The sequence below is a fragment of the Salmo trutta genome, chromosome 13 (genome assembly GCF_901001165.1).
Source record: "Salmo trutta chromosome 13, fSalTru1.1, whole genome shotgun sequence".
NCBI classification, from domain to species: domain Eukaryota; kingdom Metazoa; phylum Chordata; class Actinopteri; order Salmoniformes; family Salmonidae; genus Salmo; species Salmo trutta.
Window position 1 is genome coordinate 55,832,153 of NC_042969.1, and position 6,079 is coordinate 55,838,231.

General features: G+C 39.1%; 1 long non-coding RNA gene across 1 annotated transcript; it reads left to right on the top strand.

Annotated features, from left to right (window-relative positions):
- Window positions 1-493: 493 nt before the first annotated feature.
- On the top strand, window positions 494-3,065 carry LOC115206076 (uncharacterized). Its single transcript, XR_003880738.1, has 3 exons — window positions 494-2,060; window positions 2,188-2,610; window positions 2,982-3,065. It is a non-coding gene; the product is annotated as an uncharacterized LOC115206076 (long non-coding RNA).
- Window positions 3,066-6,079: the final 3,014 nt, after the last annotated feature.

Sequence of the window (6,079 nt, forward strand, 5' to 3'; positions counted from 1 at the left end):
CATAAAAAACACCTTCAAAGACACAATACAGTAAATGTGATTTGAAGTTAGATCAAATAATGAATATGCTGTTCAATTTTTATAATTGCTTTAATCATTTCGTTAACTACTAAATGACTATATTTCTATATTCAGTGTAAAGCCTATGGAAAGATGTGTGTAACAGCAGAACAATCAAAACCTCATCTTGAAAAAATGTCTTCCTGTTAGATAGATAGAGAGAGAGAGAGGCAAAGAGAGAGAGAGAGAGAGGCAAAGAGATTGCGGGCTTTGAGAGAACTATTGACTTTTCTAAACACAACATTTTCAGACTATATTCACATAAGAAGTACTGTAGATCTCCAGCACTTAAATTCAGACAGAATACAATAATAAAAATACACTTGACTTACCTTGAGAGACAAAGAAGACATGAACAGAGTTAACATGAGTGGTGTGCTCATCTTCTTCATGGTCGCCATTACTGCTGTGCAGGGACAAAAATCAGGTTGAGATGGTTTCTATGGTTTTCTTTTTTCAAATCAGTTGTCCTATATTTACATTTATTACAATGTAGAGATTGATTGTATTAAATTAAAAAATATATGGTTTAGTTATATATTGAAAGTATTTACAGTTCTTCTCAATAGTGTACAAGCAATTCTGGGATCTGTGTTGAAACGTATCCATAGCAGAACATCAATGATCAAATGCTCAAATACATTTACAGAACTTCTGATCATTTTATTGCCTTAGTACCTAACTTGCATATCTTACACCACCTTTTTCAAAACTTTAAATACAAATGTCATCAGTGAATACAAAACTCACTGTCAAGTGTTCAGTTCAAGAATATTAACACATTGTTTTCATCAGAAGATAAATGTTTCCTGCAATCAGTAACTACTACTGCACAACAGTTTTACACCAGTGTCATACCATGTACAATATATGGAAAGATCTAGGCAATGGGGACTGTGTAACTGTTATGATTTTTCACAATATTGCAGACAATGAAGTTGGGTTACTTTTACGTAACTTTGGGTTACTCCTAAATCATCATAGCCAACATTGTGTCCTTCCATTACAGAGCTTTGCTTTAATGTGGATTTAGGCCTATACATTCATATCAGGTATGTTCCTCCATTGTCCTCAACCTCCCTTATTTCTATTGTGGATTGTGTTTCGGTGCACCAATGAAAAGTCTACAAAACTATAAGCAAACCAACCTTTGTATTGAATACATGGAATTGGATTGTGATGATACCAATGAACGAATCCTGCACACAATGTGCATTTTTTTTATCAGGAATAATATTTTGTGTATGAAATTGTTTGGAGAAATATGTGTCAAAGGAGAATAATTCCCCATAATTCTGCACTTTTGGAAAGTTGTACTCAAATATTTTATCATCATGATTAAGTGACTGCAAAGAAAATGTATCTATAACTGGGATTTTTTTAAAGACAGACTAACTTTCTGTTTTGTCTGCTTGGAATCAAGAGATATGTATAGCTGTGTCTATCTTTTTGCAGGCAGTCGTGTTCTTTTGATAAATGTATTTGCAATTTTGACGGTATAATATAGTTTTGATAAATGTACTGTATATGTTTTGAGAAGGCAACTACATTGACTGTTTTCCAACAGGCCATAGAGTTCTGTGTCTTGTGGACTCTGTTTTGAAAATCGACAACATTGTCACAAACAACTGCTTGTACGTGATTGAGAAAAACTGTAATGTTGAATGTCTTGTTTGGTGTCAATTCAATTATTCAATGTTAGTTAATAAAAAAAAAGTTAGCTGTGAAGTAAATACTTTTTCGTATGCATTAAATAAATAAATGTAAAGAGTATGTGGAAATGTCAATTGTTTTTTGTTTCAGGGTCTGTATCCTTCTTGAGAAGCATTGTTACTATGACATGTCCCGGGGGTGAATTAAAGAAAAAAGATGACTCCTCATTTACATTAAATAAGAGTGATAAAAGCAAAGGAATCATAAATGACATTGTGAAAACGTTAAAGGACAGTATTACTGCAATTCTTCAACTGTAATTTATCAGTTATACATCAAAGGATAAGGTAAGAAATGCCCCCAAAATATTTACATCCACTGACACATCTTTTTCCTTCTTCCCTTCATACACCCTTCCCATGTTTTAACAAAATTTGACTACTAACCCTATCTGTATTGTTTTTGGTGTTGCAGTGTGTGAGAACTGCGTTGAGCTGGATGCGACTCTGGTTACCGGGGTTATTGTTGGGGACCTGCTGGTGACAGGAAGGGTCACCTTCATTATGTATAGCTGGGCTCAGAAGAAGTCTGGACCTGCTGCACCCCAAAAACGTAATGCTGTTACCATCTGATTATCCATCAGCCAACAGTGGCGCTTGGTGATAAGGAGCGATCTCAACTATTTAATTTGACCATAACCAGGACTACTCAACAGCAAAGTATTCACAGATCATAAAAATGTCAATTCCCTATGGCATAGTATTGATAATTTCTTATCGGTACAGCGAATAGTTTATTTATTTATTAATTTATACTAATTTATATTTGGTTTTCCCCTTAGCGACGTCCCGCTCAGCAGGCCGTGGTCCACCAGTGGTGCCAAGTCCTGATTATGAGGTAGGCTGTCGACAACTACCTCTTGTCTATCTCTCCATCTGTATTTTGTGCTTTTATTCCATCCGAATCTCCTACCTATTCTTCATTCCACATCTCATGGTTAGCTAATGTCTGTCAGTATTTTAGGGAGATGGTCTAGGCTAGCTATTCACAATACTTCTGGTGAAGATGCATAAAAAGTGTGGTGTTGCAATGGAAACTGATCTGTGAATCTGACTTAAACTTGTCTGTGAATCTGACTTAAACTGATCTGTCAAACTGGCTTCAACTGATCTGTGAATCTGACTTCAACTGATCTGTGAATCTGACTTAATTAACAACAACAAATAGCTATATCAGTCACCTAAAGCCTTTATTTTCCCCCCTGACAGCCCCTTAGCGAGGCAACCCGCAGCAGAGATATCTACGCTACACACTGGGTAGACTATCCTCTCACCAGACCACACCTGTTCTCTAGGACCCCTCTGATGCCCTGGACCAGCAGGCCTCAGCTCACCCTGCCATCAAAGAGGAGGGGAGAAGGCTCTGTAGTTCTTAGCTTAGACTTAAAGAGCTTCTTATTTTAGCTTGATGTGTAAAAAGTGGGATATTATGATTTAGTTAAAACTATAGTTTAGAATTACTGTAACTAGCGGTAATAATTGCTCTGGAAAATAGAGATATAAAGATAGGAAGATCTTTGTAACGACTTTAAGATGTTTGCTGTACTGAAAATCAACTTGCACATAGCTGTGTTGATAAACCGTTGTAAAATGGTATCAATGCTTGCAGATGCCAAGTTCTTCCTCCTCACAATGTTTATGCTGCCTGTATATACACTGAGTGTACAAAACACCATCCTAATATTGAGTTGCACCCCCTTTTGCCCTCAGAACAGGGGTTATGGGTTATGGACTACAAGGTGTCGAAAGCGTTCCACAGGGATGCTGGCCACAGTAGTGTCAAGTTGGCTGGATGTTCTTTGGGTGTTGGACCATTCTTGATACACACAGGAAACTGTTGTCTTGCCCATTCACCCTCTGAATGGCACACACACAATCCATGTCCCAATCCATGTCAAAGTTTAAAAATCATTCTTTAACCTGTCTCCCTTCATCTACACTGATTGAAATGGATGTAACAAGTGAAGTCAATAAGGGGTCACAGCATTCACCTGGATTCAATGTTTTGTGCAGCTAGCATATTAGCACATATACAGTTATATTTTGCATTGATTCTATCTACTTCATTGTGAGCCACTATGACACAAAGGAAATGTTTGTTTTATGAAGTGTAGTGTCATGCGACTAAAGAGTCTAGCTAGTTTGCGGTTGTTTATCTTCAGTCGGCTCTCACGCCCTAAGCCGTAGATGCCTGCACCCCTTACGCTTACAGGAAATGATGGTGGATGATTGGCCAGGTCTCTCTGTTGCTAATCATGAGGATCTCATCGGAAACATTTCACATATGAGTGTAGGTAGACTTTACTTACCCGCATCAGTGGAAAGAAAACATCTTTTTTTGCCTTACACTAACTTTGTGTTGCAGGAATGTAGTGGAAATAATGTCTACTGCATGTATTTAAAAAAAGATATATTTTGACAAGAATAAAAACCTTCTTACGACATTCAAGTGTAGGGGTCTATAGTTGCTTCCTACCGTTTTGTATCAATGAGTGACTGGATAGATTAATCCAGCCCTGCACTTGCAAAGCTGATTCATCTAATTATGGTCCAGAGTGAAGACCATGAACTTGGAGCGTGCACACCTGGAACACTGGAGTGAATGGTATCTGTTAGATCTGATCAACAGTGGTTAATTTGGAGAATTTGAGTGTTGTGTTAAATGTGTCTGTATGCAAGTTTGATTTGTGTGAGTGTTTAGGTCTGTCTGTCTGTCTGTCTGTCTGTCTGTCTGTCTGTCTGTCTGTCTGTCTGTCTGTCTGTCTGTCTGTCTGTCTGTCTGTCTGTCTGTCTGTCTGTCTGTCTGTCTGTCTGTCTGTGTGTGTGTGTGTGTGTGTGTGTGAGCATGGATATGTGGGTGATGGTTGTGTACGCTGTGAGCTCTGTGTTGTTTGAGCTCTTCCGTTTGATCTCCTCTCGAAGCTCTGTTAGGAAACCGCACTTTGTAGACTAGCAGAAGTAAACCCCCATAACCACACTCGAAAAGCATCGCATATATCATGTGCTCTGTTCCATTAGAATATCTGACACATTTGGGCTTCCTGTAGAGCAAACCCTCTACTAAAGCTGCTCTCTGTGCGGTAGTAAATAAGTGGAATAGTCAGATCGAACTAAATGACTGACTCACTTAAAGATCTCATAAAAAGTTGGATGAAACCAGAAATAACAAGTCACAATCAGTGAACATATATTTTGTGACCACCTTTCCATTTCATTTCCATTTCATTATTTATGTTATTTGTATTCTTTTCACCAGGTTAGTCTCGTTGAGATTAAAAACCTATTTTCTAAGAGAGACCTGGCCAAAATAGAAGCACACAGAATTCACCCCATACACACACACACACACACACACACACACTTTATTGTCCACCATAGATTTGACCCTAGCCTTAAACTAATTCAAGGACACGAGCTCCTGCAATTTAATGTCCTTTTGTAGCTCGTTCCAAGTGGAAGGGCGAGAAAACTGGAATGCTTTTTTTACCAAACTCTGTATGGGCACAGTCAACAAGATACAGTCCTGTGAGCATAGCCAATTGTTGTCATTTGTCTGCTGGACAATGTAGGTACACAGGTAAAAAAGGGAGCTGTCTCAATATGGCCTGATCAATGAAGACGTAACCAATGACTATGTCTCCGAAGAGCTAAGGAAGGACAGCCCACTCTGATATAGAGGGTACAGTGATGTGTGAGAGCTTCGGAATTCATAACAAACCTCCGCTCCCCATGGTACACCTGAATTCACAACAAACCTCCTCTCCCCATGGTACACCTGAATTCATAAAAACCTCCGCTCCCCATGGTACACCTGAATTCATAACAACCTCCGCTCCCCATGGTACACCTGAATTCATAACAAACCTCCGCTCCCCATGGTACACCTGAATTCATAACAAACCTCCGCTCCCTATGGTACACCTGAATTCACAACAAACCTCCGCTCCCTATGGTACACCTGAATTCACAACAAACCTCCGCTCCCCATGGTACACCTGAATTCATAAAAACCTCCGCTCCCCATGGTACACCTGAATTCATAACAAACCTCCTCTCCCCATGGTACACCTGAATTCATAACAAACCTCCTCTCCCCATGGTACACCTGAATTCATAACAAACCTCCGCTCCCCATGGTATACCTGAAATAATAACAACCTCCGCTCCCCATGGTAGACCTGAATTCATAAAAACCTCCGCTCCCCATGGTACACCTGAATTCATAACAAACCTCCTCTCCCCATGGTACACCTGAATTCATAACAACCTCCGCTCCCCATGGTACACCTGAATTCATAAAAACCTCC